The 13785-nt window shown below is 38.9% G+C and overlaps 1 pseudogene; it reads left to right on the forward strand.

The window, feature by feature from the left end:
• Positions 1 to 7951: 7951 nt before the first annotated feature.
• On the forward strand, positions 7952 to 10189 carry LOC143888780 (DNA-directed RNA polymerases II, IV and V subunit 6A-like; annotated as a pseudogene).
• Positions 10190 to 13785: the final 3596 nt, after the last annotated feature.

A 13785-nucleotide genomic window follows, 5' to 3' on the forward strand; every position in this document is an offset into this window, starting at 1 on the left:
TGAAAGTGTTTGATTATCTTCCCCCTTGAGTTGAAGCCTTATTTTCTATCTTGTTTTTTCTTTTGCCTCTTCTTGGCTTTCCAAACATCTCGGTCGTGGTTTCTGTATTTTTGTTGTCTTCAATTTAATTTGTTCTCTTTAATTTAATCTTTCTGCCATTAAAAAAAACGAATATGCTCACTGACGGGTTGGCTAAAGCTGGATCTGACTATAATGCTCAGTGCTCTTATGATTTCTGATTCTTATCTTCTTTAGTTTTAGCTTTCTTTTTTTCCTTTGTTCTGTGAGGATCATTTCAACCTTTGCTATAACTTTTGGTTGGATCCTTGGTCCATGTCTCAGTACATTTATTATTTAAACAAAAAGTGGTACCAATGCAACTAATAAAATATCAGAAATTCTTAGACTAAAAAGATATAGAATTACCTCTCTCTCTCTCTCTCTCTCTCTCTCTCTCTCTCTCTCTCTCTCTGTAGCTACAGGTTAATGCTCAGTCATGCAATTTACCATGACAATAATTACATAATTTGATGTTTAATATTTCAGTCGGCTATTTTTGTTTTTAATGATTATGAAGATGGATTCCTCATATCAATTTGGTTATAGCATATCTAGGAAGTGTGATCTTTCAAAATTAATAATGCATCGATGTGATGGATACTGTAGACACCCCATTTTGACCAGACCCAAATTCGTATTGATTGTGCAAAACCCTGTCCAATGAGTGAGTACGTGCCCCAAATTTAACCCCAGCGTAGATTAGGGTCCCGTCCAGATCCTCACAAAATTTCGTCGAGATTTGAACCCATTCACCTAGCCAACGAGCCGAGAGAATGTGCATAGTACAGATGTAGAAAGGGAGGGTGAATCATCTTAAAGGGGGTTGTCCACGGGTAGATTAGAGGGGTCAAATTTATCATTTCGTTTTTGATTAAAAAATAAAAATAAAAAATTTGAGAAGGAGAAATCTCAGATCTGAATCTGAGATTTTCAGGGATTAAGAAGAGGAGGAGAAGGATTTGCAGAAAAAGGGAGGGTGCTTCTCCTCCGGCAATGGTGCCGGAGATCCGATCGGCCGGCCACCTCCTCCGACGGCTAGCCACCACCCACTGCCCGTCTCCATTTTCACCCCCAAACCCATCTTCTTCTCCATCTACCCCATTCTCAAAGTCCGACCATCCTTCTTCCACCACCGACCCTCACCTCTGTAAACCTCTTTTATCTCCTCCACCGCCATCATCAGCACCACCACCACCATCGAAAACCCCCAATACCCATTTCAATTTCTCCTCTGCAAAACCCAAACCCCTCTTCGAACCCATCTCATTTTCTACCCAAAATCCCTATTCGAAACCCACCACCACCCATTTTCTTCTTCTTTTCCACCTCCGGTCATCTCCCTCATCTTCTCCGGTCGTGCCAACCTCCACCCTCCTCCTCCATCTCTCCATAACCCACCTCAACCACCTCCACAGCCACCTCCACTACCCCTCTATTTTCATCATCCATTTTCACTATCACCTCCCCCATTAAAACCCATCTTCCATTTTCTCCGGTAGCTCCCGCCGGAATCCGGCAAACCCTATTCCATCCAAACCCATCTCCAAATCCCATTATCCCCAACCCATATCTCATCTTCTCCGAGAAGCCCACCCAAATTCCGACCACCATCTTCAATCTCTAAACACCACTCCCATCATTTTCACCATTTTTCCCTTTTTCCAAACCCTCCTCCATTGCAATCTCCACCTCCAAGACCTCTCCATCATTTCTGCTGCCCCATCACCCATCTCATCCACATCTAGCAAGACCCAAACCCAACTCCGGTTACTTTCTCCGGTCGGATTCTCACCGGAATCCGACCATACACCATTGTCTTCACCAACAGCAGCCACACCCTCCATTTCTCCTTCTTGCAAACCCATTTCAATCGTGACCCCTCTGTTTTTCCAGCAAGCCATTCTTTCTTCAGAGATTTCCTGCAATTTTCAGGCATTAATTCCGATCATTGTTGACCTGTTAGAAAAAGAGTTCAGATCAGATTTTCATGTGCACGAGGTTTGGTGTTTTGACGACAATATGGTCTATTTGATTTTTATCTTTGAAGAGAATTCATGTTCTGATGGTGGTATGATCTATTTAATTTTCAGTGATAAATGAACAATTTGCTTGAGTTTTTTTTTAGTGTTGAAATGATCATATGCCTGTAAACTGTTTGGTTAAATGCCCATAGGAAGATTTCTGCATTCCTCCTTGCTTTCGCCTATAGGATTCATCCAATGCTCTTAGGAAATTGATTTCAGTACAGTTATGTCTCCATCACTATATGTATGCTCAGCTCTGTCTTTATGCTCACAGGTATATGTTTGGTTTTCATGTTCGTATGTGTGTTCAGCTCTTCCATTAGCAATCCAGTCCATGTTCTGTGTTATAAGTTCAGCTCATATATGTACAAGTCAGTCCCAGCTTCATCACAATTCTGTCAATCGTTTGGCCCCTGTTTGAGGCGCAAATCTGTCCCAGAGTTTAGCCCCGGTTTTATGCACATTACCCCATAACAGCCCCTGTTTTATCCCATAACAGCCCCTGTTATTACCCCAATTCAGTCCCATTTTTAAGCACGAATCGGCCCCCGTTTTGTGCAGATTCTGTCCACCAAATCTGCCCTTGTTTGTGCATGAGTTCAGCCCTCTAATCAGCCCCTATTTTGCATAATTGCTGTCCTACATGCATAACTGCTGTCCTACACTATATGTCTGCTGTCCAGCAATCCATAACTGCTGTCCCAGTTTCGCAAAAGTTCAGTTCAAGATTCAGCTCCCTGTTTTGCACATTCAGCCCATGATTCCGTCATATATTTTTACACATTTCAGCTCATGGTTTAGTCCTAGTTTCGGCAATTCAGTTTGATGTAATGCAAGGACGGTTCAATCTCTTGTTGTTTAGTCCATGTTCTCTGCTATGGAATCAGCCCGGTTACTTGTAATTCAGCCTATGAAATCAGTCTCTGTCTAGCACAAAAATTTACTCCATAGAGATTGTATGAGTACATCATGGATGAGTAATAGTATCACTAAGATGTATGTGGATGTGTACTTGTTTGCATGCATGTAAACGTGAGCTTGTGACTATGTGTTTGAATGAGAATGTATGTGAGAAGATATATATGCGCATGTCTATAAATAGATGTATGTGTTTGAATGTGTATGTGTGTTCTCATAGGTATAGTGATCTTTAGTTTTGAATTTTTCATTTTTCGATCTCAAATGCTCAAAACTTTTAAAAGCAAACATCATCAATCTTGTAGATCTCGTCAAGCCGGTCAGTTCGACATATGGCGGCCCAAATTTGGCCAAAAGACGAGAGAGTTATGCTCGTTTAAAGTTTAGTCCATAATGATATTTTTGTTCCAAGTGTTTTAGAAATTATCGTGTCGAGTAATTTTTGGGCTGCTTCTGATCGGAATTGTTCAAAACTGTCAACTGGAAAAATGTTTGTTATAATGTTTCCTAAAACTGTCTTATTGAGCAAATGTTTTCATAAATGCTTTTTAATATGTAAAAAACGACTTGCAAGCTTCAGTTTTTTCTGAAAAAAATGTCATTTCTGCAACAGCAGCTTGCTGGCCATTTTTAGGCTATTCCAGATCTGTTTCGTCCGAAGCCATACAAAGAAAAAATGTTCTTCACAAGATTTTCTAATACTTTGTCCTTGAGTGAATTTTTCCAGAAGCGATCTTTTAAGTGTCAAAACTGAGCCCTAACTTTCAGTTAAAACACTAATATGTCTTTTAATGGCGATGGATCGGAAGACCACTTCTGGCCAGATCCGAACGAACTGATCAACTGAGAGAATGTCATTCATGCTGAGATCTACAATTTTGATTGGTAGAGTTTTTGATGGTTCTGATGTTTGAGGGGTCCAAAAGTCAGTGCAAAGTTGCATTTTTCACACTATATGTCATAATTGTGCTATTTCTTGAAAATCATGGACAATATGAGCTCTATTCAATTTTAATGAGTGTTTGGGATGTTTTGAGCTTGCTAGCAAGTCACAAATCATATATTGAATCATTCCCATGATTTGTTTGGCATTTTTGACCATTTTTGGTGAAAATTACATGTTAGGTGAAAATTTTACCTTTTCTATTTTTTTAGATTGTTTTGAGCCTATATTGATTCTAATGCTTGTATCAGGGCGATGAAGGCGATAGCCCAAGCCCATCTTTAGGGGACTCGCTCAATCTAAGTAGCGCTCCCCTCTCTTGTTTAGTAGGCCTACTCAACCTTTTAGATATGCCCACTGTTACGCACTACAATTTGTATAAATTAGAATTATCATAATCTTTTGATTTCTTTTTTATATATATTCTTCTCTTGTACTAATCTTTGAGTTAGGTTTTGAAGATGATAATAAATGGACTGCTCAGGTGAGACTCTCTTAAGGTTCATACACTTGTCTTTTATTTAAATAAATTGTTTTAGGAAAGAAGGAGATCAGATGACTACTCTATTCGATATTATCGACATGAGTACTGTCTGATCTCAAGGCGGGCATAGAAATATTATCCTGTGTATTTGTGATATCAGATGATTACTTTAGCATCATCTGATTTCACCCCCATATTGGGGCAGTGGTACTTGTGGTTGGGCATAGAAGTGTTTAATGTTGTTTCTTGCTTTATTAGGCTATCCAGCGGCTGGTCTGGACTAATTAATATTGTTTATCATTTTATGATTGCTACATGTTATGCATTCTTTAGTTATAGATCTTACTTTACGGATATTTGATTTGTTTTTATAATAATTGAATGGAAATTTGAGTTTACTTGGTAACCTTTTTCTTCTCTCTTTGGATAGACTAGCGCAGTCTTTTAGACTTCTTTAGATAATAGAACCTGTACTAAGAGACATACTCCGTCTTGTTAGGTAATCCTCCTTTGAAGGCAGGCCTCATTTGTAGAATCCTCTCTGAGGTTGTACTTCAGTTTGTTCCTTTGTTAATTAGAGACCAATTTGGTCAATTAGTTGTCTTAGCCTTGCTTCCCCCTTTGCAAGGGCAATGATAAGGTTGCTTAGAGCCCATCTTTGTGTGTTTGGTAGACCCGTCCGGTCTCATTCTCTCGTTAATCCTCTTTGTGTGCTTTTTGATTTTGGGAGAACACCCTACTCGGCTTGGCTTCATACCCCTACCCTTATGGGTATTGGGTTGCACATTTGTTGCACCCTGAGGGCTAGGTAGCTGTCCGGCCCGGTTAGGTGTTTTACCTTTGCCAAATATACACAAAGTCTCTTATTTCCTTTTAGACCCTCCCGGTCTCATTCCCTTGCTAAACCTCCTCTTAGTGCGCCGTTTGGTTTTGGAAGAACACCCTACTCGGCTTGGCTTCATACCCCTACCCTTATGGGTATTGGGTTGCATATTTGTTGCACCCTGAGGGCTAGGTAGCTGTCCGGCCCGGCTGGATGTTTTTTACCTTTGCCAAATATGCACAAGGTCTCTTATTCCTTTTGCTTGTGAGCTTCTCCTTATTCGATAGTTCATTCGCATAGGAGTTAGCTCTTGATTAGAGAGTCTTTGACTCATTCATCCTTTAGATGGTGTTATTAGAGAGTCTTTGACTCATTTGCCTTTTAGGTGGTGTTATAGGAGAGTCTTTGACTCATTTGTCTTTAATGTAGTGTTATTAGAGAGTCTTTGACTCATTTATCCTTTAATTAGCATTAGTGGAGTCTTTGACTCATGTTTCTTTCTCTTTTAGAAAGTCTTTGAATCGTTTATCCTTTAGTTGGTGTTAGTGAAGTCTTTGACTCGTGTTCCTTTTCTCTTAGAGAGTCTTTGACTCATTTATCCTGTAGTCGGTGTTTTTGGAGTCTTTGACTCGTGTTTCCATCTCTTAGAGAGTCTTTGACTCGTATATCCTTTAGTTGTTGTCAGTGGAGTCTTTGACTCGTGTTTTCTTCTCTCTTAGAGAGTCTTTGAATCGTGTTTCCGTTTCTTTTAGAGAGTCTTTGACTCATTCGTCCTTTGGATGATTTTGCTGGAGAGTCTTTGACTCGCTCGTCCTTTAGATAGTGTTATTAGAGAGTCTTTGACTTTGTTGTCTTTATTGATCTTGCCAGGAGTCTTTGACTCATTTATCTTCTTTAGTAATTTTTATTAGAGAGTCTTTGACTCATTCGTCCTTTGAGTGGTATTATTAGAGAGTCTTTGACCTATTCGTCATTTTAGTAGTTTTTTTAGAAAGTCTTTGACTCTTTTGTCTTTCTTAGCGGTGTTATTAGAGAGTCTTTGACTCATTTGTCCTTTTAGGAATGTTATTAGAGAATCTTTGATTCGTTTACCTTTGCTTTTGATAGTGTTATTTGTTTAGGGGTTTCCCCTATTTGCCCTAGGGTTTGGCCCTAGGGTTTTGCTTTGTATATTCCCTTAGGTCTTTGACCAAAAGGGTGAAAACTCTTTAAACTTCAAAAACATTGGAAAAAGTTAGTTTTAAAATCCAAAGTTAGTTTTAAAATCCAAAAACATTTGAAAACTTTAAAAATGTCAAAAACATTTGAAAAGCATCAAAAACCTTAAATCTTTTGGATTGTTAGGTAGTATTACGAGAGTTCGTTTCGAACTACGTTGGCTTGATCCTTTTCCGAGGTACGTAGTGCAGCTTGGGATTTACATCCCAAGTCCAGCCAAACTTTTTTGTAAATAAACGTTTTAAACCTTCTTCAAAAACCTTTAAAATCTTGTTTTCAAAAGATCTTCCTCTAGAGTTAGGAGTTTCTCCTAGATAGAGAGTTTTAGAGTTAGGGTTTTTCTTTTGATAGGTTGTTTGTTTGTTTGTTTGATGTGTGCTTGTTTTAGAGTTAGGGGTCTGTCCTAGAGTTATAGGAGCGCCTCCGTCCGGTCAGTCGGCGATCCACATCGCCGAATGATGACTAGAATATGATACGCTAGTCCACCTTTGGTTTTCCTTAGGAAATACAGCCTAGTTACACATAGGTTGTAGGAATCACCTACATTAGCTTAGGGCTAATCTGCATTTAGTTAAGGCATATAGGGTGTCCTAAAATCCACAATTCACTGAAATCTAAATAATCGTACAAGAAACTTTAATAACTAGTCCGGTCTTTTAGATCGAGTCTAGGATAGAGGTCTAGATGTCTTAGGCATCCTAGCTTAGAATAGGCGCGAAGAACTACGTTGCCTTGATTCTCGTGGAGGCGGGGATACGTAGGCTTCTTTGGATGAATACCAGACCATCCGAGGACTCGGGCTAATAGTCTTAGGATTTTGTTTAATTATTGTATGTTTTGATGTGTTTTCTTACTTTCTAGTGTTGGTCATATACCTTTTAGCTATAACTTGCATGTGTTTGCACATCAGAACTTAGACACCCATTAGGCATGTCACTCATAACCTAGCTATGCTTAGGTGACACATTCTTTCATTTTATTTTATACGTGTTTATTATTTTTATCCTCAGGAAATGCATGCTTAGGTAGACGACTCCTGAGGATTGTTCCCATTTCACATGATTTTTACCCAAACTTCTTTGGAGTTAATAATAAATGGCATAAGAGACCAAGTGCTTGCACTCGGACGAATTGGGGGTGCTCTCAGACCTTCCCCATTCGTAACCAGGCACGAACCCATATATATTTCTGGTTATCCATTGCACAGAGGATTTGATTTTAGGGTTCCATGGCATATCCATGGATGGCGACTCTGAGTTTATTTCAGGTATGTCTTGGTTTCGGGCCTTGGCTCCGGATCGAGACATATCTCTTTCTTTTTATATCGCCACTCGTGCTATGCTATGAGGGTGGCATCCGTTTTGAGAGTTCCTTGGTAGAGCTCTCCACACACGTGGATGATCCAGATGGTGTTAGGGACCCGCGTCCCTCGGCACCATCCTCGGATCGGGGTCCACAGTACATCATACATAAATGTTGGAATGACTTTGCTCGGCTTCACAGGGTGTGGTCCGAGTTTGCTTTATACTGACTTGGGTATGTTCTACAAGTTGGGACTTGATGCAAATGTTACCCTACAATGGTTAAAAATTATCAAACAAAATATTAACTAATGCATAAAAGGCCATTTGCGTTGGCTTAAAAATCATACTAAATGGACCATTTTGAAAGTTGAAACCATCTGTCGTGTACCAAGTGCAAACTGATTTAGTGAATTAATTACCTAGTTTAGGCTATTTCACTACAATGTAATGGGTGTAGACCATGTTGGATCATACTGAGATGCTGATGCAGACCCTATAACTGCTTTTTAGATCCACACATTGTAGTTACCTCAATATATTTCATGAAACTGTTTATTATAAATAGATTATGCGTTGGAGATTTTACCCAACTACTCTTTGATTTTGATATATTTTTTTATCTTTTATATGAATTGAAATGTTAAAATTGTATGCTGTATTTTATTTAGTTCTTTTTTGTTGTTTTATTTATCATAGTGCACATGGATTTGGTAGCTCGTCCCAGTCCTATTCAGAAATCGTGAGGTCTTTTATATTTCTCCTTGCCACTGCATCTATCATATGTATAATGATTGATAGATCTTGGTGGAAAAGAAAGGCTTTTGAGCCATATTATAATATATCCTTGGTTTCATCTGATCCTCTTCTCTTTGATTTTGATTTTTTGATTGGTTACTGTCAATGTTCAGTTGTTTCAGTTGCCCTAGTGAAGTAGTTGAAATGAAAATCTCCATAACCTCTTAATATGTTTTATCTTACCCTATTATGCTTTTCCTTCTTGTTTCTGCTCTTCGCATCAAATATGCACTCATTGACGGGGAAATTGTTGCTGCAGATACGAGGATGAGCCTCCGGAACCAGAGATTGAGGTGTGATCTCTCTCTCTCTCTCTCTCTCTCTTAAATACCTTCTTGATGGGTTATCCTCTTATTGGATGTAACTGAAATGTTAAAATATCAATTGGATTATTTGTAGGAGGGAGCAGAAGAGGATGTGGAAAATAATAATGAAGAGATCCCTGACGCTTTTGTAGGCACCGAAGCTGAGGAACAAGAGGGTAAACAACCAGAAGAAAAGCCTCGAAAGAAAGACGTCAAAATACATGACTAAGTATGAGCGTGCAAGAATCTTGGGTACACGTGCTCTACATATCAGGTTGGCTCACGAGCTTGAAGTCATCTTAAAAGTTTGTTCTTAATGACTTAATTGGAGCAACCTGTTTATAACCCACTCCATACCTTGGTTGAGCACAGCATGAATGCTCCTGTGATGGTTGAATTGGAAGGCGAAACCGACCCACTTGAGGTAAGCTGTTTCCTAACTTCTAATGATGACAGAAACTTGCTTTTATCTTATTTCTTCTAGAGGGAGCTGCTATTGGCAACACCCTGTTGTTTCTAACGGGGTCCCATTTTCCCAATTTTAGACTACCGACCTCGTTCCATTCTTTTTGGCTGTGGATAGAATTTTTCATGAAAATGATGGCATGCTAATGGAAATAACCGGGGGGAGCCAATACCAACTCCCTTAAAATTGTTCGTAAACATCATTGGATTATAACTGCCTGGTTCGGTCAAAAAGTTAAGAGGACTGAAAAGGGAGTCAATCTCACACCACGCTTTATAAATAAGTCAGCATTTGTTCTCTTAGGCCCTGTTCGTCTTAGAATGTCCTAGTCCAATAATCGGTTTGGGGTCCACAATCAGTTGTCACAATCTGAAATGAACAGGGGGGCCTTAATATCATGAAATCTTGGAGTGAAAATGGCATGACACTTGCCCATTGCTGACTTTCCCTCGCAATTCTTTCATGGAAAGATTTTCAACTTTCTATTATCTCCTACATCAGTACAAACATATCATTTGCTGCAATGACTTTTGGATCATGTTTTCAAAGAAAGAAAGGCAAAATTTTGTTTCTCCAGAAATGACAAAGGGTTATGCATCATATTTCATGAATTATCTTGTGATTTTAGATTGCTATGAAAGATCTTCGTGAGCGCAAGATACCATTCACCATCCATCGGTTCCTTCCTGATAAAAGGTGAGATTGTTTCCAACTACGCTCATCTTTCCATTTCCATCCATGTCAGTGTTCGAAAACTGATAGCCTTCGAAATGTTACAGTTGGGAGGACTGGGGAGTTGATGAGCTGATAGTAGAGGACTCCTGGAAGAGGCAAGCGGGAGGTGACTGATGATGCTTCAATCTCTTTCTTTTCCTGACAAATTGGTATGAACAAGCTTGAACCTTTAAAAAACTTTGTTTATGGTCACGTTTCATAGAGTTGGGCTGGTAACTATTTGCATCTATAATGTCATCGTATAAGGTCTGTACAAAGATATCGAGTCTTGTTTCATACACTGTGTCATGCATTGTCGAAGTGACTAATGGAACAAAGGTCTTACAAACTATGGATATTTAAGTCAGTATGTGGACGATTTGAACAAGGCTTTTTTGTTTTCTAATCATCTGGGTGTATAGTGATTTACTGGGTTGATGTGGATTCTTCAACAGAGAGGCAATCGTGTGTTCCTAAGGTTGGGTTTTGAAAACTGATTGTGTATCCAAAACTGATTATTGGACTCAAAATCCAAAACAAACACAACGGAAGGGTTAGGTTAGAAGGGCTTCTTGGTCTCTTGTTGAATCTTGACATGGTCCATTTGCAAGCAATCGTGTGATCCTAACGTTGGGTTTTGAGAACTGATTGAGGACCCAAAACTGATTATTGGACTCAAAATCGAAAACAAACATGACAGAACTGATTGAGTTTTGATATATCGGTTAATATGTCAGATTTATGGCAGATATTGGCCGATAAGCCTTTTGCGAATAAAGAGATTTTTATATGGTGTGAGCACATGAAGTCCGTAGTCCGGTATTTTTTAAATAGTACTGTGGGTCCTGACTTCATAGGACGATCCAAACCGTTCACTTGTTGAGCCTCAACTTCTGTAGGCTGTATCCCATAAACCCTCTCCCTAGGATGATTCTGACCCTCGGATCTACAGATATAGGATCATCCTAGGGAGATGGTTTATGGAGTACAGCGTACTGAAGTTGTGGCCCAACAAGTGAAATGTTTGGATCGTCCTATTAAGTCGGGAGCCGCAGTACTTTTTGAAAACTACTGGACTTCACAGATGCACATTTCATATAAAACATCACCAGTAAAAATTTATACTTCACATTGGCCATGTCTAATCAACACCGAGATACTCCAAAAAATATCCGATATCTTATACAAATAGTCATTAGTCGTTAGAACTTGATTACTAGCATAATGGGGTTGATTTTATATGAAAAGCTCACCTTTTTCATTTAACCAAGGTTGGTGTCTTATTTTAAAGTAGGTTTTGCACTTAATCCAAAACTAATTTATTTAATGAAGCGAGAATGTGAGAATATGAATCACCTGAATCGATTCCTGTCAAAAAAATCATGCTTTCTATTGCTCAAAATGTAGGATTTGAAGAAAAGTCGGATTTGCCAAATGCGTCCCTTCTTTTCTTTTCTTTTTTTTATTCTTTTTTTTTTTTTGAAATGGTGATGATTTATTAATTATAAAAATGTAGGTACACAACTGAGTGCATAAGGAGAACAAGAAGGAAGGAATCAAATTACAAAGAAAAATTTCCGAACAATGGGTGGTCTACTCCAGCTCGGGCAAGCCTATCCGCCTCCTTATTAGCCGACCTTCCAGTATGCATGCTGAAATGGAACCAAGAGAAGACCGTCCACAGAATCGAAGATCTCGTCCAACAACTCTTAAAATCTACATGGGGGAGTGTGTTTCCCATCTAACCACTTAATTACGTTAAGGGCATCACCCTCTATAATAATGTTATCCGAGGCTCCTCTAGCCAAGAGTCTGAAGCCTTGGAGAGCAGCCCTCGCATCTGTTTCGTTGGAATCCTTGATGCCAATAGGTCCGAGTATACCCACTTGCGTCCCTTCTTACTTTTTTATAATTAATCTCAGCCCTTCATGTAAAGTGCAACAACCACTTCCCTCTCATCAATTGCGCCAACTCCAACCACAGTACTGTATCCTTCAAAAGGGAAGAAATTATATGGTGGCCGACCATGAAATCACAAGGGCAGAGAGAGAAAACCTGCTACATTGATTTTAGATCCATAAAAGTAAAAAAGGGGGGCTTTTGATGGATTTAAAATAAAGAGAGGGGGTGTTTTCTCTCTCCTACCTTAACATGTAATGGTCGGCCACCATATAATTTCTCTCAAAAAGGATTCTTTTTAAAGAGAAATTATATGCTGTGTGGGTGGACCCACTTCAGAGGATGATTGAAACAGTTCATTTGTTGAACGGGCAGGATCTTCCAATAGAAAGTTGTGACCCAACAAATTAACGGTTTGAATCATCCTTTGAAGTGGGCCCACTGTACTTTCGGAAAAATACTAGATTTCATGCGGACACACCATATAAAATCTCCTTTTTTTTTAAAGATATAATAGGTACAAGTACAAGGAGAAATGCGATAGTTTCTTAGAGAAATGAGTTCTTGATGCCTATTAACCTCATATGTTTTATCGCTTTTATGTGAGCTGATAAGCACAACAGCCTTCAGTATAAGGGACAACTCAATAGCCAACTTGACTTTGCGCTGTGTCGCAACCTTTAGCTTTGCTCCCACCTTTCCTTACCAAAAAGGAGAGGAAGGACCCACCATTGATGGCTCTATTAACTCCAAACATTGCATTTACATTGTGAAATACTAATATCCTTCGCCCAATCCGAACTCAAGATTAGATGTCTGCGGCGAGTATCCGTCCGAAAATCTACGCTAATCAAGAACGCGGGTGATGCTGATTTTGTTATTGGGAGAAAGATATTATCATTTGCTTTCTTAATTTCAATTAATTTTATAATCTCCACCAGTTTCTCGCTTGCTCTTTTAAATTTCTCGGTCTCCCCCATGATCACGGACTTCTGATTGTATGATGAACATTAATCGCGAACATAATCGTATTAGGAAAGTATATTATTATTAAGATCTGATTCATTATCAATTATAAACTTGTTAATTGAAATCCATCCAAATTGCTCTAATTAAAATCGTAATCGACCAACTAATGATTCAACCAACTCTTTCTCTCTCCTGCGGCGTGGTTGGATAGGCGAAATTAGGATATGTGGTGCTGACTTGGATCCACGTTTGGGGACGTGGATTTTTGGTGAGTATTATCATGTCGCTTCTAGTCCCACATTATTCCAAAAGTCTTCGATCCTATCCATGTGGGATGAAACCAAAAACAGCAATTTTTAATTGCCCAAGAATGAAGGTTTGGATATAGAGAAGAACCAAGAAAGAGCACATAGCCACCCCTCAAATGAATTAAATGAATAAGACAAAACTATGTTCAAAAGTGAAATTGCACTAACTTATCTTGTCTCTTACTATTTAATGAGCTGTTAAAGGTTGTTAGAATTCCAAAAAAGCTCTTGAAGAGCTGTCGAAGTTTGATAGAATTCCCAAAAAAAGCTCTTGGAAGCCGGTTAAAAAGGAAAAGACAAGGTGAGTCAGTGCTATTATTAAAATATGATAATGCCAACTAAGGAGCCTATATATACATTGTCTAGCAATTTTGCAGCCCCACTGTCTCATGGGAGAAGTGTCACCTCGTATGAACCCCATATGAATTAAATAGATAAGACGAATTAAGCTATATTAGATGGTTCTTGAGCTCTTCTCTCTTGAAAAGTGAAGCTGTGAAACCGTTTTTTATGAAATTTCCTAGGCATTGCCCTTTATAATGTAATGTTGGGAAA

The sequence above is a fragment of the Tasmannia lanceolata genome, unplaced genomic scaffold (genome assembly GCF_043159265.1).
Source record: "Tasmannia lanceolata isolate RefF3 unplaced genomic scaffold, GAP_Taslan_0.1 ptg000012l, whole genome shotgun sequence".
Lineage (NCBI taxonomy): Eukaryota > Viridiplantae > Streptophyta > Magnoliopsida > Canellales > Winteraceae > Tasmannia > Tasmannia lanceolata.